This window comes from Myotis nattereri (genome assembly GCF_964212035.1).
Source record: "Myotis nattereri genome assembly, chromosome: 10".
NCBI classification, from domain to species: domain Eukaryota; kingdom Metazoa; phylum Chordata; class Mammalia; order Chiroptera; family Vespertilionidae; genus Myotis; species Myotis nattereri.
In genome coordinates, this window is record NC_138085.1 from 54990293 (window position 1) to 55014339 (window position 24047).

A 24047-nucleotide genomic window follows, 5' to 3' on the forward strand; every position below is an offset into this window, starting at 1 on the left:
GAAATAAAGGAAAACGGCAATTGCAAAGCACACAGTTTGGACACAGTACTGCTGATGGCACTCTCTTAAGCGTGTCAGTGGAGAAAGCTTCTCCAGAAATGAAGCCGTAACCCAACTCTGCAGACAGACATCGGATGAACGTGAGGCTCTGGAGCAAGCATGTCAAACTCACAGCTGGCGGGCCGCATGCCCCATTTACATAAACAAGGGGAGAGACAGTGAGACTAAAGCACTCCTTATTTTGTATTTATTTCCTTGTCAGCACTTGAGGATCCTGTAATGCAAAGAATGTCTTTGATCCGAATGTCCAGGGAAGCATGTGATGAATCCCAGAGGTCACATAGATTCAAAGACCTTCAAGAGATAGAAGTGGGCTTATTTTATTGCTACCATGGAAACCGCACATGCACACATACACTAGGAGGCATGCTCTGCGGAGCTAATGGGCTGCATAATAAGATGTGGCTTTGACATGCTTGGTTGGCACTATTTCCTTCGTTCCATAGTAAATCATAAGAATGGCGACAACATGCGGTCACAATGTAAGATGAATAATAATTAGCCTAAGCCCCAGGCCCTTGAACCTCTAAAGGAGGAGGAAACCAATTTAGAAGCAGTTTTGTTTTGGGGAGCATGGTCACAAGAGGACAGCCCTAACAGCAGGGGGCCTGGGCTCTCCAAAAACTGATCTGTGACCTTGGAAAATTCACTTAGATCGTCCTGTTCCAAACCGTGAAATGGGAAGATTTGAAACTTTATCAATGTGCTTCTGATAACATGTGATAAGCTCGAGATTGAGTCATATTAAAACAGTAATTATTGCCAGTTGCCAGATGTGATAAAATTATGAATAGAGATTTTGCCAATTAAATCCCATATCCATTGATTCATTTCATAAATTTAGGAGCACCCAATGGACAATGGTTTCTAACAGCTAATATTTGTCAAATACTGAGAAGTAACACTAATCTGAATATACCTAAAATATAGTAGAAAAGATCTATTTTCAGAAGAGTAAAGGAAATAAAACTCCACAGGGTGCCTGGAAGCAAGGGGAGGGCAATTAGTGAAGTCTGGGAAAAGTGGGAGTATGGAGCCTGCAGGAGTGAATCAAAATTCGGCTTGACTTTTAAAATTTGGGGGATAAAATATCGCTGATTGTGTGTGCACACCCGTGTGTGTGTGCACATTCTCATCTTCTGGGTGACCCTAGTTATGCTGGGGCCACTATCACAGTCAGATGAAGTTGGAGTCCCTTAACTCAGGCACTAAGGAAGCTCCGTGCAAAATCGAAGCTCAAGGTGTGAGGCACTGTACCTCTAAATTCCATGAAGTCTATTGCTGACCTTTTGCACTGAACGACACTAATGAAATTCAGTAGCTTTCAACCCAATTCAGAAAACAAGACAGAGTTGAAGCTACTCCTTGATCTTGCTAAAATTACTGAGCCAGCTGGTGCTATCCCTCCAGAAAAAAAAAAATCAGGCAGAGAAAGTCTCTTGAATGCACACACAAAGTGTCATAACATTTGTTTTATTGACTCTTCCTACTGTATCAGGTTTTTGTGCAACTTTCTCAATCCTCTCTCTTTTTATCTAAAGTAAAAAAGCTTGGAGTAATAAGGGTAAGAGCTATTTTACTAAAATCTCCATGATTGGGTCCAAATCAGTGTAACAAAAAACTTAAGCAAGATATTCTCAGCAAAGCCCATGTGGTTTGACTTTGGGTAGTAGACACACCATGCAACATACAGATGATGTATTCTAGAATCATATGCTTGAACCCTATATAATTTTACTAAGCAGTGTCACCCCAGTACATTCATTTAAAAATTATGAAAAATGTTAAAACCGAGGATATTGCCATGCTGAAAATGCCTTGGAGGCGAACCACTGCTCTTAGAAACACAGCCTAAGTCCTTGCCACAGCCCAGACGCGTGGCCTTGCCGGTAATATTTCTTCCTCCCTCATTTCCATTTCATACTCCAATCTCCCTGGCTCATTGCACATGAGGGGTGCCACGCCCTCCTCCTTCCCAGACATGCCAGGCACGCTTAAACCTTTGAGACTCTGTGCTTCCTGCCTCTGCTTGGAATCCTCTTTTTGAGCTTATTCACATCTTCTGATCTCAGGTGAAACGGCCCTTCCTCAGAGAGGCCTTGTTGACCTTATCTCAAGAGATTTACCCTCGTTACTCTACTGTAACTCTATTAACTTCATGGCACTTAACACCATAAATGATTCATTTGTATAACATGTATTTACATGTTTATTATAGAATGTTACCTCCATGAAATCAGGGAGCTCCTTCTTTTATTTACCACTGTGTCTGCAGCGCCTGGAATAAAGCGTTGCATGTAGTACAGATTCAATATTTGTTAGGTAAATAGAGATGCCCTAAACTCTGCAATGTTTTTAGTACTGAAATTAACTCATCCAGAGAGCTGTGCATGTTCTATAATATTAGAGATAGATCACAATGGGGAACTGGACCACATAGAAGACTACCTTCCTTATTTTACTAGAGTTGAAATGAGACTTCTTGTAAGTAAGAGCTTCGACTAAGGTTGCCTACCTAACAGCTATGTAGTTTCCCTGAGCCTAAAGTCTTCAACCAACCATATTATGAAAGGAAAGCAGCCCCTATAGAATTCTACTGACTTAAGCATATATAAGCATATACATATATATATGGTCAGTGTAAGTGTTTGTTGGCTTAATAGTGTGTATTTATGAAGGTCAAGCATGTTATCAACATTTACCACTGGGATGGGAAAATCAGCCTAGAGTCTGTATTCTTCCGTGAAATAGAACTAATTTTCTCCACTGATATCAGCAATTAGGTAAGGAGGTCACATTTCTTTTCTTGTCATCCCTGAAAGAATATTCCAGTAACCACCACAGATCACCATGGCAACTCTAAAACAATAGAAGACCTAGCTCTGTTTATAGGTTATGTGTATCTACTGTTTTCTATAAAATTGTCTATGTTTTTCATGCAGAACAAGGGAATAAGGGGTTTTATGTGTACAAAGCTATTATCCTAGGGGAAAGGATAGAGAGAGGATGAAATTGTCATCAATCAGATGTAATGATAGTTGCCATAAACATTCAAAGTTGGACATTTTTATTTTCTGTGGATGTAAGATTCAGTTTTATTCCTTTTTTTCTTAGGATTCTTAGTGGGACAGACAGGATGAATGGGTTGTACTATGCTACTTATATGTATTTAATTGCACATTACTATAATATTCAAAATAATAGATGGCAAAAAAACCCCTACTCCAATATACCTATAATTTGCCAATAGTCTCCTCTTTTGTTTTTAGAACTTATTCTTTTTTATTTTCCCATTTTTATTATGCTTTCATAATGTATTTCTCAGCTCACAAGGAGGAATTTTATTTATATTAACATCCAACAGGGAAAAATGCTATTATACAATCTAATATTTGATTGAAATTAAATTTAATCATTTTCTTCATCAAAATAACTATTTACTGCATAATGAAATTCCACTAATGCCACATCAGCTGCATTATAAAGACAAGCATAAATCAGCGAAATGACATCAAATCTGTGTAAATGAAAATCTGAGCTATTTGGAGCTATTAGAATACTAGCAAGTTTCTCTTTAGAACCTTATTGTTTCAGCGGAATGAGATGTCTACAGGTCAACAAAGTTATCTCTGTGCCTCTAGACAGAATTCTTAAATTTGCAGTGTGTACCATAAAAATTCAAGAACCATCCTAGAAATTTGACGAGGAGACAGGGGAAGGACATTCTACTACCTCGTTCAGTTACCCTCTGGCTTACTGACACCTCTCATTTCTAACTATAGAGCCTCTTCTTCAGGTCATGACCAGTTTGGCTGCTGGTTATATTTAGAATCTTCCAATTACAAACCTCACATCACACTTGAAACCAGAGGCAGGTAAAGACCTGGAACTTCCAACATTAAAGAATAGGGACAGAATTACATGCACATCTGAGAAATAAAACTATTAAAATAATTTGGGAAGGATGATACATTTTCTACAGTAAAGTGATGAATTCATTAATCTAAAAAGAGCAAGCAAATAAAGTACAGATGAGTTCTCTGCACTTGGCTGGCACCCAACAGCTGGTTGGTATTCTAGCCTACGGTTTCATATTCTATGAAGCTGTTGCTACATGAATAAATATGCACAGAGGCTGTCTTTCATCTGGAGCAGGGCTTTTGTGAGGAATGGCCCATTAAGAGTACAAGTTAGCCATTGCTACAATGTAGCAAATAGCTTTTTACATTAAGTGCACAGAGTGACAAATAATTTTGCTTTTAATTGCTTTTATTTGAACCTGGGGAGCATCTTCCAACACTACACAGATACAAGGAGCGAGAAATAGAAACAGACTTACATTCCGTTTCCAGAACCCTGGCTTACATTCTATTTCCAGAACCTGGGCTTACATTCTATTTCCAGAACCTTGGAAAGAAAACTCAAGTCATAGGAGACTGTTCTGTTATTGAAATTACTCAGAAAACCAAACTCCAAACAAACCACAGTGTTTTCATTATTGCTACACAAGTACAGACGTTCTGCATTAAGAGATTCATGTCCATGAGAGCATTGCATTCAAGCTCTGAAGAGATCCTGACACTGCCATCCTGCAAGGCCATCGGAACCTCAAAGCTGAAATGGCTAGGATCTAGTCCTCTTGTTCACCTTAAGAATAACCCTCTGACCCTCACCTCCAATTAATTATAAAGCATTCTATTTAGACTCATCTCTTCACTGTAACATCACACATTAGCCTGGGATCAATATCTGGTTCTCACAAGAAGCCTGGACTAAATTCCTGCACACTTAAACCTGTGCCATTTCCCACCCTCAAGAATAAGGATGATGATAACTATCTACATCTTCCTGTAAAGATACACAAAAAGCACCATGTGGACTTTCCACTTTAATGTGAAGTCTGCAGTGCAGGAAGTAGCCATTTTTCGGAGATAATATTTGAATCAGCTAATGCTAGCATCTCCCCCCTCAAATTGGCTATCCAACTGAGATGAAAAGGACTTATGAGAGATCCTGAGAGCATGAATGATGTGGTTGTACCAAGTATATTTTCTGCTAAGCACACCATCACTCAGCCTCAATATTAAAAAAAGAAAGTTAGTGGGGAAATGTGGCTCCAGCATTTGGCTGATGGACAGAAGAGAAGAACAAAACCCATTTTATATTTTAGAGGAAAACACTACAGGGGCTTAAAGTCAAGAGCACTTACTGGTGGAATGTCTCATGCCTAGAGCTGGATTTTTGGAACTGATTCCAGGCCTTTCTCTTCTCCAGAGGCTCATTACCTTCAATTCTTCACTTTGTCTCAAAAAAGCTGGCTCCCAATAGTCTCGAGTGAGAAATTCTCACTACCTCAGATCTCTACATTTCAAACCCCGTTTTTCTTTTTACTTAATTCTCCTGTAAATTTATTATTTACAGAATAAACTCTCTTTATTCTGTAATTCAACAGGGTCTTGTGAGATGTTCTATAGACTGCACAGTACTCGAAGGAGGGAGAACTAGGTTTAAATGCAATAAAATTGTTAGTCATCCTTGTGAATAACTGTGGTCCTGACATGGTCAGTTTTATAGACATGCAAGTGAAATGAACAGTGCCAAAGGACTGTTGGCACTGTTCAATTGGTGCCCATTATGTCATAGATGTAAAAATTAAGGAATAATTGATCTTGGAAAAATAAATTTTCTTTCTGGGGTTTAACATAGTTTAACTGCAACAGTAAGTAGGAAGGATCATTTGTCTCCTATATCCTTATATTAGAAGAGATCATAGAATGGATCCACAAAAATGAGAAGATGCTGTACTGGAAAAGTTTTATCTCTATCCTACAATTCTGTAAGGATTGTTTTCCTAATTGCAAACCAAAGCGCTGAGATGCAAATTCACAACACTTCAGAGTTCAGAGTCAAATTCTCAAATAAGTGTGATGTTTGTCTCCGCTTGGGCCAAGTAGGCAACTGGTGGAAGATTTCAGGGTCTCTTCAAATGACACCAACATAGAACTGATATTGTACCTCTGTTATTACTGATTAAGTGGCCTATATATGTGTGATTTTGTCTCCAGCTTTCTTTAATTCAATAAGCATTAGTTGAATTTCTACTATGTTCTAACACATTGTTTATATGAAATAGTGGAATCTCAAAGGCAAAACTCTCAAATAAATAAAAATATAGTGGAAAAGACACATGCACAGAGCTACCTGTAATACAATGTGATCAGTTTATTAGATGAACTGTTTTATAGTTTGATCCCCAGGAGGGTGAAATACTAGCTGGGACTGATGCAAGGCTGAGGATGAGGGCAGAGTTTTCCCATCAACTGGACACAGTGGAAGGAATCTTATGGGTGATACATTGATATACAGGTCTATGGTCGAAAAGCACTGCTGGGTAATCCAACAAATTCATAGTTTTGGCTATGATTATTCAAGCTCTTACTCTTAGTGAAACTAAACTGCTGAAAGCTGTGAAATAAAAAAACAACAACAAAAAGTTAAACTTCTTAAAATATTTTGGAGGTTCAGGTCACATTCTCAGAATTAAAAAAATTAAGTTTGTCTGGGTCTTGAGGGAGAGGACTTTAAGTAGTTGGCAAAAGTTAAATAAATTCTCTTTTTTGTCCTGCCTATGGGAATTCTAAGAGAATGTATTTTAAAAACAAAGGGGCAAAAATTAGAAGCAGCAATACTAGGTTTCTTTCTGAGTTTAACACTCAGGTTTGAGAAAAGTCCACATTTTATGAGACACGTCAGTCATTGGCATCTTAATGCAGACTAAATAAGTAATAGTATTCTCAACTTGAAAAAAATATAATAAGATCTTCCTTTGATAAAGACAGATCTTTTTTCATTGTATTCTCAATTCAGAGGCAGAAAAATAAGACACAAATGGCAGACTTCTAAGTTAATAAAATCAAAAGCGTTGTTTGGTTGTTAATATACCAGTAATAAGCAATAGTAGAAAAAAAATGGACAACTAAAATTATCTAAAGGAAATACATGTAATGAGAGCTTATAAAACAATGATATTCTGATGTAGTATTGTTTAGTTTTAACGGTTAATTTGTAAAATTTTCAGAGTTGCTTGGGAGATTGTATGAGTCCCAGCTATTTAGAATGGATTGTATGGCCCAGCTCCAAGGGACTGTGACAGAAGAGAATGATGGAAAGAAACTCTGGAGGGCCCTAAAAAGGCAATCACAGGAATGGCCTTGAGGGTTTTAAAGCCCAGCCAAGCCTTCTTTAAGTAACTATTTGCTTTCAAGAAATCACTCCTGACTTAGGGCTGCGGCAGCAGAGAGTAGGGTAGAGTTGAGTGCAATCCTGGCCCAGCCAGTGTGGCTCAGTGGTTGAGTGTCAACCCAAGAACCAGAAGGTCATGGTTACATTCCCTGGCAGGGGCAGGCTCGATCACCAGTAGCGGGTGTGCAGGAGGCAGCCAATGGATGATTCTCCCTTATCATTGATGTTTCTATCTCTCCATTCCTCTCTGAAATAAAAACAAAACAAACACATTTTTTAAAAGGAGTGCAATCCTGGGAGACAGATAGTCTGAATGTGAATCCCCTCTCTTTCCTTTTTATGCAAGTGTGACCGTGGACACCATACTTACACTGAGCCACCTTTCCACTCTGAAAAATAGGAACTATGATGGGACCTATTTCATAGTGTCAATGTGATGGATGATTAAAGCATTTAATGTCCATAAAGTGCTTATGAAAGTGTCTGACAAATAGTGAATATCATACCCATGCTTCTTCCTATGATTACTACAGCTGAATCCTTGTGGAGGGTCAATGTCTGCCCTTGGGGGGATAACAAAGGACTGTGCCACTTGACATAAACTGGCTGCTATCTATTCACCAAAGGCTGAAGCCTGTACAGCAGTACCCATCTTCAGACGGCTGTGTGGTGCATACACAATCATGCTCAACTAAGGCCCGAAGAAGCACCAGCAAGTGTTATGAACAGGTGGCTCATACTACTGGCCCACCTCTTCTTTGTTCACCACCACTTTTCCCTCCATTCTTTATGAGAAGTTCCCCCAAACCAGTGAACTAGGAAGGGCATATTTGAAACTGGTTTAAAGATGGTTCCATATGGCATTCTGGCCCCAGCTCAAACAGAAGGCTCTAACACATCTTTGCCAAAGGTTGGTCAGATACTTGTCGATAATGAGACTGAAGATTTGAGCTACTCTGTCAGAAGATACAAAAGTAACTAACTGAACAATCCTGCCTGATTTATTTTGGATTTTTAATGAGACGAACACTAGGGGAAACAGGGATAGGCATGGAAGGTTACTTATAAATCAACAAGTGCTTCAAATCCGTGAGCTGGTGGGGCATTTGATTTTTGACTTCAGAAGAAAATCATTAAAACACTTACCAGTGCTATTTTGGGATTCACAAAATCTGTCACTTTTAACAAGTTATGCTTGTGGAGTCTATTCTGTGATGAAAGTACTGCATATTTCATGTTTCTATTCTCTCTCTTCTTTGCTTATAAAAGTCTTTCCAAGTTGTCAGTGCTATTTTAAGAGTTAAATTATATGCTTCCCAAATGTAGTTTTTCTAAATAGATATGCATATAACATTTGAATTGGAAGTCATGTCATTTAAAATAGGCCATACATTCCTAGGAATCATTATTTCACACACGAATGTGGTTGCCAAGCTTGGACAATTCCCTGGGATTTTTTTTTTGTGCCGATACTTTACTTGTTTTTGACCAACTTTTACAAATGTTTCTTTGTTAATGGTTAACCAATCATTATGAATCATGCTCAGCCAAAATTGATCAATTTGTTTGCTCAATGAGTAGGGCAGAGTAAAAACAGAAAAAGTACAGCTTCCTTTTGAAGTTCAGCTTTGATATTGTAGAGCACTATGCAATCCAGTTTCTATTTAAGGTGTTATAGTACGTGAAGGCAAGAGTGAGCTGGGGGAAGGAGGAAGGTGACTCATGTGGCCAGGCTATATTCAACACCTCATGAAACTAGGCCTTATCCTCTCTGGTTCATATGAACACATTTTTTAAAAAATCTAATTTGTTAAATTAAGAATCTTAATTATACCAATAGTCCTAAAGTTTCACATGTTGAGTGTTCTATTTCTTGTAAAGATCAAGGCATAAAGAATATATTCTGTTGGTCAAGGTCAGTGGAAACCAAAAGTACATGTATGTACACACACACACTCATCATTTTTCTACATTCATGGTAAAATTTGTTAAATCCTGAGCTATCTGAAAATGTCAAAGATCAGTAGAATTTATTGATGAAAGTATTCAGTATTAATATTCATAGTATATACAATAATGCCCAGATAAGATTTCAGAGCATGTTAGTTTTTGATAAGATTAATAATAACATTAGTAATTGCCGACATTTACTATGTCCTTGCTTTCTGTCAGTCTCAATGCCAGGCATTTTTTTTGTAAGTAATTTTATTCATCCTCACAACAAAATGTTGCTATACACCTAATGTTGTCTATCTTACAACCAAAACTTGGAAAGACTATGTAGTGTATTCAAGGTAAAAGAAAACAAAATAAACTCACCAAACAGTGAAGCTAGAATGAGAACTTAACACAGCACAGTCCCTAACCACCAGTTCTTTAACCATTCTAGTCTTAGGCTGAAAAAGTGAGGTATTGGTGCCTCTCTTATGGCACTGGTCACAAATATGAATCATCAAACAATATTGCTTTGGGGAGGATAATTTCAATTTGCTTATCTAGATTTGAACAGAAATTAAATAATGCCTTAGTATAATGTTTTGAGCCAGAGGCAAGTGAAAATGCTGGTGTCAGAGAAGCAACACACTTACTCTATCATTCAGAGTCTCCTGCAACTTATTAGAAACAGCAATTTTCGTTCTTACAAAGATCTCTTTTACTGAATTGGAAAATATGACACCATCAAGTAGTGAGGCACCTGTGTATTTAGAGTCCGTGACAGTGGTATCATGAGACTTCTCACTCCAAGGTGGCTGTCTTAGAGGCACTTTTTATACATAACACATTATGGAGTAAAAGGAGTTAACAAGAATATTGTTTGTTTTCCAAATCTCCTCTCTTTTGTTTTCAATGATGAGTTATATTTATGTGTTTGTATGTGGGAGAGGATGATCATTTTTGTTTTTCTTATTCAGGAACAAAGAAAAAATTTGCTTAGATGTAAATAGGAAAATATAAGAGACCAGAGCAAAATCAGTGATATTAGAAACATCTATGCCACAGTGAATTTGTCAAACAAGATATTTTAAAGTTATACAGACCACATGGATTCTCCCTACCACTTACCATTTTATTTGGGGGGCTTTGGATCTAAATAATGTGCTATTATTAGTAGCTCCTGGAGGAAACTGAAAAAGCTGTGAGCAAAGACTGAGCTGTTCTCCTCTCTCAATGACATTATTTGGTCCCTGGGGGTTGACTGAACCTTTACTCAAGCAGTGGTTCATAGTTAAAACTAGAAAACACCACTAAAATATTAGATAACCAGTGCAATGCAATATCTGCTCTGGAGTGAAGAATTAGATTTTTTTAGATTGATTTTTAGCAAGAGAGGGAGAGAGAAACATCGATGTGAGAGAGGAACATCCATCAGTTGCCTCCCTGCATGCACTTGGACTGGGGATCAAACCTGCCACCTTTTGGTGTTTGGGACAACACTCCAACCAACCAAGCCAGCTGGCCAGAAGAATTAGATTTTAAACAATTATGAAAAATCACTCTTACATCATTTCTTTCCCTAACACTACTAAACAGTCCTTCTGTAAAAGGCAAGAATAAAAAGCAATTGAAAATTAGTTACATACATGTATAAATATGTACTGATCATTTGGTTTATGCAGATCACTCGCCAGGTACTTTGGGGGGGGGGGAAGTAATGTAATGACCTTCACTGTCAAGAACTGGAAACTAAATCAAGCCATGAATGCACAAATATGACTCTTGGAGTCAATTCTAAAACTGCATTTTCTCTGAAGCTCCATATACATCAAATATTACTAACAACCAGCTAAGCTCTCACAGTTTCTTCGTTTCTGAAATAGCTGGCTCATACCAACATCAAAATGTTCTAAGTCAGTGATACCAGTCAATCATAATGGGATAAAGAGCATGGGGAAAACAAACAAAAATGCACTTACCTTAATGAAAAAAGAAAATAAAGCCTTATTATTTTCTTGGTGGTAATAGCAATGGAAATGACAATGATGATAAAAAATGTTATCATTTCTTAAGCACTTCTTATCAACTAGGCAGGAGGTTTAATGCTTTACAATCCTGAATTCATTTCAGCATGCCAGCAATTATTTAAGACAGAAAAATCCTCACGTTATTAACAGGGAAAGCAAAGGTAATAAATATAAATATTAAGCAACTACTCCAATGTCATAGAGCTGAGAAATAGGGAAGCTTGGGCCCAAACTCACATTCTTAAATGCTACACTACATATACATGCCTATGAATGCCACTCTATATTTTTTAATGCAAATAATAACATACTTAAGAAGACTCCTGAGCTGATTTATGTCAACTGAGTCCTATAGTGAGAATCACTCTATTGATAGTCAATCACCTTCATCACTAAAGTTGGATCATATTATGTGTTGTGACTGCATTTCCTAAACGTGGCCAAACCAATATATCCCACTGCACAAGTTCTTTTTAATATGCAATTTTGACGCTTTCATTATGGAGAATGGTCTACATTTCCCTTCTTTGAATATGGCCAGGTCTGTGACTATGGCACAAGTGAGCCAATGTGACTTCCTAGGCCAGTGGTCGGCAAACTGTGGCTCGCGAGCCACATGAGGCTCTTTGGCCCCTTGAGTGTGGCTCTTCCACAAAATACTGACTTCTGCGCATGGGCCACAAAGTTTCAATCGCACTGTACGTGCGCGCCTGCACATAGTATTTTGTGGAAGAGCCACACTCAAGGGGCCAAGGAGCCACATGTGGCTCACGAGCCGCAGTTTGCCGACCACTGTTAAGCTAACTGTTAAAAAAGATTATTTAGCTTCCACCTGCTTCTTATGAGATGTTCACCCTTGGAATCCAGCTGCCATGCTATGAAATTAAGAGCCAAGTGGAAAAGTGGTCTGGCCATTGCTTTAGCTGAAGTGACATTTACCTTTTAACATTAACCATCAGAAAAATGAATGAGCAAACCTTTAGGTGACTTCACTTCCAAGCACTTGAGCTGCTCCCAACGATGTCTTGTGGAACTGAGACAATCCGTTCGAATGTCAAGTCTATGAACAGAATAAATGTTGTCATTATTTTATGCTACTAAATTTTGGGTATGTTACACAGAAATATATATATGTTAGTATCTCCATAACATCTGTCTAACTTCACAGTATAGTGTGCTCTAAAAAGACAATACATGCAAAAAGATATTTTAAAGAGCTAAAACAATTATTATCATTGCCTTTGTTTTTATTATTATAACTAGAGGCCCAGTGCATGACAATTTGTGCACTTGGCGGGGTCCCCTCAGCCCAGCCTGTGCCCTCTCGCAGTCCAGGACCCCTCAGGGGATGTCCACTTACTGGCTTAAGTCCACTCCCTGGGGGATCAGGCCTAAGCTGGCAGTCAGACATCCTCTGGCAGCCCGGGAGCCCTCTGGGGAGCAGGCCTAAGCTGCAGTCGGACATCCTTAGCGCTGCAGAGGAGGCAGGAGCCTCTCCCGCCACAGGTGCTACACTCGCAGCTGTCAGCCCGGCTTGCGGCTGAGTGGAGCTTCCCCTGTGGCGGGAGAGGCTGCATTGAGCGCCTGCCCCCTGGTGGTCAGTGTGCATCATAGCGACCAGTCATTCTTGGTCATTCAGCCATTAGAATCAATTTGCATATTGCCCTTTTATTATATAGGATTGCCCTGTACAGTCACTCCAAATGATTAAACTTGTTCCAGTATCCCCTATTGTTACTACTAAAAATATGGTCCATGAACCAGCAGCATCACTGTCACCTGGGAGATGGTTAGACATACAAAATCTGGGGTCCCATCTTAGACCCACTAAATCAGAATCTGCATTTAACAAGATCTCTAGGTGATTCCTATGCATATTAAAGTTTGGAAAGCACCAGTAGAGACTACCTGAGCAGGTCCTATAGGGTGTGTCCTTCATCAATCACATGTGCTGGTTAGTCTAAGAGAGTCACTGCTCCTGTAGACAGACACTAGCTTCTTGTCCTCTATAGATAGGTATGTTGAACCAGTAAAATAACCCCATGCATTTTCATGGGGAAATTTATGAGAAATAAAAAACTTTCAAAAGTTCTGTCTCCCTTTCAAGATGAGTAGAACGCTGACAGCAGCGACCCAGCATGATCTGACAGATGGTGTGTGTCAGATGGATGAGTGGAAAAGAAGAAAAAAAGTCTTTCAAGTACCCGATTGTAGTTTTAGCTAAAAGCAACCTTTATGCCAATTTTCCAGAGTCTAGTAGCTTTCAAATGTTTAGAATAAAGGATTCAGTATCCCTGTATTTTGCAGGTAATTGGCTAGCTAGATTGCCAATTACCTGTATAGGTAAAAGTGAGCATTCCTGTCTGTGCTTTTCTTTAATTAAAATTACTAGCTTGAGAAACAAATATAAGCCATTAATATGGTGCTGTGAGATCAGAGACTCTTCAATTTTAATTTAACCTTGTGTTTAAACGCCAAAATTTCCAATCAGATCTTAATTTCTAACTGCATCTGGCCTTTCCCTTAACCAAATATTAGTTCATATAGTTTTACTTGGATAAACATGAATGTACAAGGTTTGTATCATTGCCTAAACACCTTAAAATTATTAGAAACAGACCAAAATAATTAGGGCTCCAAAAACAGAAAATATTTTTGAAAATAGGAGTAAAGGAAAGCCAAGACCATATGTTTTCGTTAAAATTGATTTTAAAACATGACATCCTCTCCAATCATTATATCATGAGCAAACCTGTATGTTTGAAAATAATTATAAGGTATATCTCAGCTTTCTTGTTGCCCTTTCAGCATCCCTATGGGATAAGCAAGCATCTATTTCCTTTGTTTTACAGATGAGGAAGATGAAGCAGAGAGCAGAAGACAGCAATAAGGTAACATAACCAGTTAGTTGTTTTATGGTTGAGGATAAACTAATGTTCACATTTGTTAACTCCTTGTGGAATTTCATCATGGGAAATAGAAAAGGTACCTTAATTTTAGGTAAAAGTTATAGCTGAAGGCCATACATAGAATATAACCACAGTCTCTATCACAGTGCTGTCCTGTTTCAATAGAAGTTTCTGTGACAACAAGAATGCTGTTCATCTGCACTCCTCAATATGGGAACCACTGTCCACAGGTGGCTACTGAACACTTGACTTGTGTCTGTTGTCACTAAGAAGCTGAATTTGGGGGTTGATTAAATTTTAATTAAGTTTTTTTTTTAAGTTAAATTTAACTTTACTCCAAAGAGTAGAAGCATGAAACACTGAGAGCCAGTCTTTGGACAACCCATCCTCCAATAATGATTTCTAGACAATTCTCACAGAAAACACTGTTACTCCCACCTACAGAAACCCCAAAAGAAGAAATAAAAGCAGTAGGGCAGCTACCAGTACAGGCCAATGAGATGGGAGTCTGAGGTATCAGTTTAGAGTCCTGAACTCTGCTCTCTTGTTTGAAAAAAAAGAAAGAAAATTGGAATTGGTAAGTTTTAAGGCATTTTCCAGTTCTAAAATTATGTGATATTTAGCAAGATCCAAATAGGTTTCTCCCTACCCTCTCTTCTGTCCCGTATTTTATCTATTTTTAACATCATCTTGAGATTTCTTCTAATCTCAGCAAATTCAAAAATATTTCCAATCTGCAAGTTCATGTTCCCCTCTCATAAGCCAATGAAGAATGATTTTCTTGTGGTTATCATTTTTCACTTTAAAAGAGCCAGGTAGTGTATTCAGCCAGCTTCTGAGATATGGCAAAAACGATTAATTCAAAGCATGACTTGGTCTTCCTGTTCTCTTGTCATGAATCAGGGTTATTTGAACTTAGTACTTATAGTTTTTTTTTTTGCCTGAGGATGTTCCAATCTTTTTTTTACAATGGTCTCTTCCACAACTACACTAATAAATATACTCCATGCCCTAGGCAGCTCTTTCTGACTTCACATTAAATGCAAAAGGGAAAAAGTGGTATAAAATCCCACATTTCCTGAGAACTTATTTTTAATTCTCTACTCTTTAATTTTACTAGGGCTACTTTTCTCCCATATATGTTTCAAACACATTTGCAATATGTTTCCTTAGTAAGAATGTGGTCTGAATAACATATTTCTTTTCCTATCCCTAATTATCCCTTTAACTTGTTTCTATTTGCTCTCAATGCATCTCTTTTCCTATCAACCTTCTTAGATTAAAAAGAAAAGTTATTCATCAGTTTCAATCAGATCATTTTAGTTTCTAGTACTCTTCTGCTAATATTCAGATTGAACCCAATTTAAGAAAATTTGCTTCTCTACCAGTTGACAAAATATGCTTGGGATTTAAAGTAATTTTAAAAATGTTTTACTTTTGAAAGACAGATTTCCTACACGTTATGAAACCCTATGAGTCATGTTTAGGGCATTAATTTTCTGGAAGTCAATATCAATCTATTTCCTACAATTCTTATTTTGTAGAATGTTGGCCCTTAAAAGCAGAAAATAGATTTTTTTTAAAAAATCCAAGCTTGTACTCTTATGCTCCTGGGGGTTACGGGACAGGATGAGAAGCACCTAAATTTAATCCATGGAGTTTCAAAAGATTCAAATTGACCTTAATACACCTCCAGTCTGGAGGACTAGGAGCAGTAAATTTCCTAGATTTCCAGATCAAACTAAGTCTAGAAAGGATCTTTAGGAAAAATTCAAACTGACTCAGATATCTAAGAATCTTGAACCCAGACTATGGTTTACTGAGGAAAACACCATCTCTATGAACCCAACTGGTTCTGGAGAGAGTTGGACAGTGGATATATGGTTCTGGAGAGAGTTGGACAGAGGAGATGGAGTTCCTGAGCCTTCAGCCCTCTCCTGTACCTTAGCTTCCCTTTCTCTTTATGAGTTCTTTCCAAATTGCTGAGAAGCTCAGAATTCCTATGGCTACTGCTGTAGGTTTGAATGATCAATAAGTATGTTTCTATGGTTACCTATTTCACTGCATAAGAATTCTAGCTCTATCAGGAATTTCCTCCATACTGACTTATCAATTTCTCTCTTATACTTCCTGAATAATTAAGAAACCAGTGTGACCTGGTTTGCTGTCTTAGAGTTCCACAAGAAATCTTGTTTTCTTTAGCTGTCTCTTCAGCATCGGCCTATGAAAAACCTGCCTCTAGCGAGGTCAGCTACTTTCATTGTTTTCCCTTGGAACCAGCTCTGATTTGAAAGCCAGACTATTTGTATCCTTTTCATTCGTCACTTTCAATATTTTATTTCTCAGATTGTGTCACCTGTATCTTCTCCATCCTCCAGGCGCAGCCTGAGAGAGCAGCTGGTCTTCCCCAGTGCAGTTGGCTTAAGGAAAATGTCCACCCCCACCTCACAGAACAAAATGGAACAAAGGATTCTGGAACCACGCTCTACATGTGACTATCCACTCCTCTTCCCATTCCCTTGAACCATTCCTCCCATGCCTCAAACTGGTTTTATCAATCATCACCCAGAGGCCACGCTTTCTCAGTCACCCATTATCCCTGAAGCTTTGAGGCTTCCTGATTGAAGCCAATTCCCTATGCGACCCACCTGACTCCCCAACACTTTGATCTCAGGAACTCCTCTTCTCCAATTATTGGATTTTAGTTTATTTTCAAGATCTTTCCTGAATTTATTATTTATCATCAACTCCCAACAGAAAACTTGTCTAACCTTAGAAAACATTTCCTTTTTGACTAGTTGAATGCTGTTTTCCCTCCCAAGAGCTTGGCAAGGTTTCCTCCTTTCTCTCTATTTGATATTTATTATTCTTCCTATCTCTTGCCACATCTTCGTGAGACATGATGCTTATAGACATGTGTTCAATTACTAGGGTTTCAGTCCCAACTGTACTCTTTACTAGTATTGTGCTTTTGAAACATTATTTTATTTCCCAGCTTCCTCATTTTAAAAACAGGAGTTCATGCAGCCACATCTATCCATCATAAATCAGGTCTGTCAGAACCACCCACTCATAAGGCTAAGTCAGGGCCAGGAAAAAATCCATCATTAGATGAAAAAGGTACACTCAGGAGTCAACATGAAGAAGACAAAGGCAATAAACAAATTACATAAGCAAGTAGCTCAGATTCCCATGTATCTACTCCTGCTGCAATAGCAAATTGTCCTCAGAGTACAAAGAATGTGCATAGGAGCTACTCTGGACTCTATAGATTTAGAGGCCCTTGTTTCCAAAGGAGGAATACTCCCCCCGCCCATAGCATATAGATAAGAGTTCCACAGAGTGGGATGAAATGATTGTCATGTTGTTATCTAACAAAAACTTGCATTCAGAACTTACAACTCAATAAGAAATAAAATAAAAAAACACACACAGATAAAAGCCCAAGAGAGGATTATTTAGTGTTTGCAAAAACTAGACTGGTAAGTTAAATGGACTTGATTAGCATCGCCACACCTGTGTCCTTTAGAGCTATAGGAGTGGCACTAATTTTTGCTGTCCCCCTAGGACAGTGATGGCAAACCTATGACATGCGTGTCAGAGGTGACACGAGAACTCATTTTTTTGGGTTGATTTTTCTTTGTTAAATGGCATTTAAATATATAAAATAAATATCAAAAATATAAGTCTGTTTTACTATGGTTGCAAATATGAAAAAATTTCTATATGTGACATGGCACCAGAGTTAAGTTAGGGTTTTCAAAATGCTGACACACCGAGCTCAAAAGGTTCGCCATCACTGCCCTAGGATAACGATGTTTTTCTCTTCTTTGCTTGGCTTGGGAGAAAAAGACAGGAGGGAAGAGGCTGCTACTTGGACTTTGCGACTACCATTAACTTTTGCTCCACAGACCAAGAACGATTTCTTCAGAAAATGAAGAAATAACATCTGCCATTGTTCTAACTTGGTTAAATTAACACTTTTGAAGCAGCATGCAGGGTGTGGCGAAAGTAAACCGCCATTCAACAATGGACCTGAAGAGGAATCGAAATAGAGGAGTTTGTTATTCCTAAATCCTGGCTTAGGATTTAGGAATGCTTCTCTGAATGGCATGCTTCTCTGAATATAGACAGAAAACAGACAGGACCTGGGATGCTTTATGGTTCTTGGGCTAAGGTTAGATTAATCAATTCAAACCAAAAGAGTGGGGTTTTGGTAATACCTATTATTTACGGGCTCATAAGGGAGAGGCCAGGGAGACTGTTGATCACAAGGAATGTTGGAGAAATCATATCAGTAACTTTGCAAGCTGCTATCTAGGGCAGGGGTGGGCAACCCTTGGCACGCGTGCCAAACATGGCACGCCAGTAACTTTTGCTGCACGTGAAACCCTCTCGTATAATCTTCCATTTACAATTTTTTTCTTAATATCAACTTTTTTATTTTTAAGATAAATTCAGTGTAGGTGCATCTTAGATAAATAATTTTACATAACATGTATACATTAAAAATGTATTTTTCATCATCATATACTGTGTTTTTGTCGCTCAAATGAATTTTATTGTTTCTTCAAGGTTCTTCACATACGTACACCTTAAGAGATATCAAGTAGGCGTAACATGTTCTCAAAAAATTAGGGTTGGCACACAGAAGAATTTTGAATCAGAGATTTTGCTGGTTTTGCACACACTCACAAAAAGGTTGCCCACCCCTGCCCTAGGGCATGCATTTGCCTGAGGGGCTAGTGCCAATTTAAGGTCACTGCAGGCCACTTGGCCCAACAAAATAGATGCCAAGGCAACAAAACTAAGGAGTAGCTTAGCTAACCTCTCAGCAACCAGGATTCCATTTATTATTTGTCCCTGTATTCTCTTCTATCAAGGGGGTCATAATAACACTTTATGTGTCCAGGTAACAATATCAATATGAACCCTGTGTTCAAGTCTTTAAAATGTTTGGGTGTTACTCTTTCCTCAGTCCACATTTACTCTAGTGAATATCCAGCTCTTTAGGGAGGAACTGAAAGAAACCATTGCTGTGTATGCTTGCTGTAATATGGCTGAGTATGTCTTCCTGGGGACCTGGACATTTTTTAGTTTTTGTTCTATGTCCTAATACTGGCTCATGTCCATTGGAGAAGAGATTATGATTTTTTAGTGAGCAACTTTTCTCAACTTCTGAATCATCCATTCCTGATTTATTTTGATGGTACTAATTAAATGGTAACCTTTTTGACTACTTTTCTATTTTGTTCCTACAGTTCTATGTCCTACTAACCATCTCCACAAGTCAAGCTTCTTGAATGACATTCATTAGTATAATTACGTCCACCTAACTTCTGAAGGTTAAGCACTTATTTATGCTTCTGTTGTTTTCAGGTTCTGTCACTATCATCCCCATTGCTACTTGTGAACTGAGTTTTATAGCTAAGGCTATAAAGGAAGAAAGTGGCAGCTAAAGGCTGTCTGTGGTCAGCACTTCCAGCAGCTGGGCCAAGAAGACCTTCACTGAAAGGGTTTCTGGGTCACTGCAGTGTCCACTATGCTGAAAAAAATCCTACTAAAATCATCTCCCTCCTTCCTCCAGGACCATGCCCTTCTATATAAACAGTTTATGATTTATTGTATAGAAATAGGTACTTCCATACAAGTTTTGTAAAAAAAAAAAATGTAATAGAATTTTTATAAACTAGGGAAACTACCAGGTAGAAGAATGGTGTGTTGGTTTGTCATCCTGGGTCTCTTGGAACATTGAGTGGCCATGTAAGAAGCCTATCTATCCATCTCCTGGACAGGTTTTATGGAGAGACTCTGAATATATAAATAAGGAGGAGAATGGCCCAGCTGAGCTCAGCCTTTCAGGCATCTCTGTTGAAGTATCACACAAATAAGTAAAGTTATCTTGGTTCTTCCATACCAAGCCAACCATAAACTGAATACCATCAAGTGACCTTGGTAAATGACCTGTGGAGCAGATGAGTCAGCCACCTGATCATTGCTCAAATTCCAGACCCACAAATTCATGAGATATAAGAAAATCATTATTGCCATAAGTCACTGTATTTTTAGGGTAGTTTGATATATAGCAATAGGTACCCAGGATGTGTTCCATTTGTGTGTCAGTCACATAACTTACTGAGGGACTTTGCATTATAGATAACTAGTGTTCTGGTGCATAGATTCATGCACATTGAAAGGAAATTAATTAGAAGGTGACCGGCGGGGCAAGACAGGACTGGGCGAGACGGGCCGGACACTCTCTGGAGCCAACCTCCCATGGTCCCACCCCAGCTGCACCAGGGGCAGTGCCATGGCTCAAAGGTCATCTGCGGAGTGAGCGGGGTCCTTCCAGCAGGTGGGGTCCCTCGGCCTGGCCTGTGGGGATCAGGCAAAAACCAGCTCTCCAACATCCCCCGAGGGGTCCTGGATTGCGAGAGGGTGGTTCTCCGGTTACGCACACCGGAATGGGGCTCCCTCCTCTCTGGTTCTAGGTGTGCCACCTGAGAACCATAGCTGCCAAGTCACCGCAGCTCAGCAGCTCCTGCGGCGAGCGTTTGCCCCTTGGTGGTCAGTGCACATTATAGCTACTGGTCAGAGTGTTTGACCCCTGGTGGTCATTGCACGTCATAGCTACCAGTCAGATGATCAAACGGTCAGACGGTCACTTAGGCTTTTATATATATAGATTGCTAAATATTTGATTATTTCTGATAAAATTTATTGTGTCAATTATGTACCAGGGGTAGTACTTTTTCTCATATTGTCTCATTCAGTCCTGACAAAATGAGTTACAAAACAGTGCCAATCTATGGTCAATTGTATCTCAACAATAAATACATCTTCTCTGTTCTACTCTGTTCTATGATGCTGGGACTCAGCCATATTTTCAGGCTCATTTTCAAGTTAATTTATGGTTAAATTCTGCCATGAGGAGGTACTAGAGGAAGGCTGTAAGGAGGGAGGAACAAAGGATGTCCTTTCAGTTTTGCTACCCGGGTCAATAGCATTTCAGCAACAGCAGTTGTTTGTAGTCTCAAGTGTGTTATTTCAGCACTCTCAGAATCAGCCTCAGTGTACTCTCTCAGAAGTAATACAGGGAGCAGTCATCCTGTGCCATCTCCTCAATGTTCCAAGCACCAGCCCTGCAGAGATACCCCTTTGAGCTCCTGAGGTATGTTTTTCAGATTTGCTTCAGGCCACTCAATAAAAAATAACTGATGCCCCACAGATAAAGTAGAAATATCCTTTCCTCATCCCAATATGATCTCCTATTCTCCAAAGGAACTTCTTCCATAATTTTAGTAGATATCCTTTATTTGACAGCTGCTATCCTTTAAGTTTATTCTAAAAAAATATTATCAAGCCCTGGCTGGTGTTGCTCAGTTGGTTGGAGCATGTCCTGTACACCAAAAGGTGGTGGGTTTGATTCCCAGCCAGGGAAAATACTAAGGCTGTGGGTTTGATCTCCCGTCAGAGCACATCGGAAAGACAACTGATTGCTGTTTCTCCCTCTATCTCCCTCTCTCCTTCTCTCTCCAGTCCTCTCTCTAAAATCAATAAAAATTTTATCATAAAATTATCTACTTATATAATTCCATTAAAATTTCTAGTATAGTATTTTGTGTTTTTAATATAGTGTATCCATAATTTTCCTCAACATCATTTTTTTTTTCCTGATGGACTTATTTTTTACTAGAGGCCCGGTGCATGAATTTGTGCACCAGTGGGGGGTCCCCTGGCCTGGCCTGAGGGATTGGGCCAAAATCGGCTCTCTGACATCCCCTGCAGGGTCCTGGATTGCAAGAGGGTACAGGCCAGGCGAAGGGACCCCATCTGTGCATGATCGGGGCTGAGGAGGGGTGCGAGAGGTTGGCCAGCCAGGGAGGGACCGTGGGAGGGCTCCAGGGTTTGTCCAGCCCATTATGCTCAGTCCAATCGGCTGGACCCCAGCAGCAAGCTAACCTACCGGTCGGAGCGTCTGCCCCTGGTGGTCAATGCACATCATAGTGAGTGGTTGAGCGGTCTTAGCATATTATTAGCATATTACACTTTGATTAGTTGAATGGACAACCAGACGACGGGAGACTTAGCATATTAGGCTTCTTTATATAGGATTGTTTAAAGTATTGCATCTGTCTTCTTTCCACCGGATTGACCGCCCCCCCCCCAGCCACTCCCACCCCCAAAGGAAAGCCCCCACTTGCCCCAGTGTCTGTGTCCATTGGTTATGCTAATATGCATGCATACAAGTCCTTTGGTTGATCTCTAACCTCCCCCCACCACCCAACCACCACTTGTGCCAAGAAAACAAAAAAACCAATCAGAAAGGATATATGCACCCCTATGTTCATAGTAGCACAATTTACAATAGCTAAGATTTGGAAACAGCCTAAGTGCCCATCAGCAGATGAGTCAATTAGAAAACTGTGGTACATCAACATCATTTTAAAACAATCATTTCAAGTATATACATATCTAAATCATTTCTTTTACCTGATATACAGAATTCCATTACATGAATATACTGCTACTTATTTATCCTGTTATTGCTATTTTTAGGTGGCTTTCATTTAAAACTCATTTAATACCTTCACTGAAGAAAAAACATTTCACTTGTTTGGTACCAATGTGGATTTTAATTGAAAAATATATATTGCTCATTTCTCTTGTCATTTAATCACATTTTAGAAATATTAAGAAATTGTCATCCCCTAAAGCCTCTAAAATGCTAAGTTTTCATTAAAGCAAAACTCATGTTCCCCCAAAGAAGATCCATCTATATAATGATAGATCTTTGTGGCATCTCTAAACTCATGGGCTCAGTTATAGCAAAGAAAGTGTTCAACAAAAATGAAAAACTTCATCCCAGAAACAGACATGATCAATTGATTGTTTATACTATCTTTTCTAGGTTTTACTAACACTTTACCTAACCCCTAAAATACATCTATAGAATAAAACCTTACTTCTATCAACTGCAAGATCTCTTCTGATACCCAAGACTGCTTGCTTCTCTTTCTAGAGGGGCTAATTTCAAAATGGCTGCACTTGATTAAAAGCTAACAAACAGCTTTTAGCTTCAATTAATTCCTAGAAATTGAAGGTAGTAAATGAAAAAATCTAGGCATAGCAAAAATATTTCTTTATCTCAGTTTTCCAAGGACAATCCTGGTTTCCATGAGCTTAGACTTTATCTGCGTGACAAGAGAAACATAATTGGGTTAAAAGATAATGATCATCGATTTACCACAAATTGTTTAGTTCCAGTATGGCTGCATATATGCCTTCTGTTCTCTATGCCATGGCGAATACCTGCCTAACAGCCATGGCATGCTCCCCATAGTGCTCAAACAAGGCTTTTTAGTTCTTTAATATAGCAAAGTGATCATAAAATTAAATCATTCAAACCAGGGCATTTTGAGAGTGAATTAGAGTGCTACTAGTAATTGTACCATAAAAACAAATGAAACATACGTTATCAAATAAGTGCAGATAGCTTTAAAAGATTGAACACACCTCTCTATGACAGAACGATTTTATGTTATGTGTTCATAATTTAACTCTGTTATCCTCACAAAGCCAGTACCATGTACTATTAACATAATTTCCACTTGCCAGATGGAAACTGAGGATTGGAGATGTCAAATTACTTTCCTAAAACAGTGGCTCTGTGACTTAAATTCAGTATTTCTCATTCTGCAGCCTGTGTTTTAGCTGCTACATTCTACTGTCACTCAAGATCGGCACCATATTTCATCACCCGTTACATTGCCAGTAACCTACAGGATAATTTCAGTGATTTTACATGGAAATTACTCAAAAGCCTTTTTCCTTCCAGCTCAAAATTGTACCACTTACTATGCTGATCAGCAAG

The 24047-nt window shown here is 38.8% G+C and overlaps 1 long non-coding RNA gene across 1 annotated transcript in view; it reads left to right on the plus strand.

Moving 5' to 3' along the window:
- LOC308525804 overlaps positions 1-19830 on the plus strand; it is a 285480-nt gene extending 265650 nt beyond the window's left edge. Inside the window, exons 5-6 of the long non-coding RNA XR_013996480.1 lie at positions 14117-14155; positions 19553-19830. This is a non-coding gene — a long non-coding RNA (uncharacterized lncRNA). The remainder of the gene's footprint in view (positions 1-14116; positions 14156-19552) is intronic.
- Positions 19831-24047: the final 4217 nt, after the last annotated feature.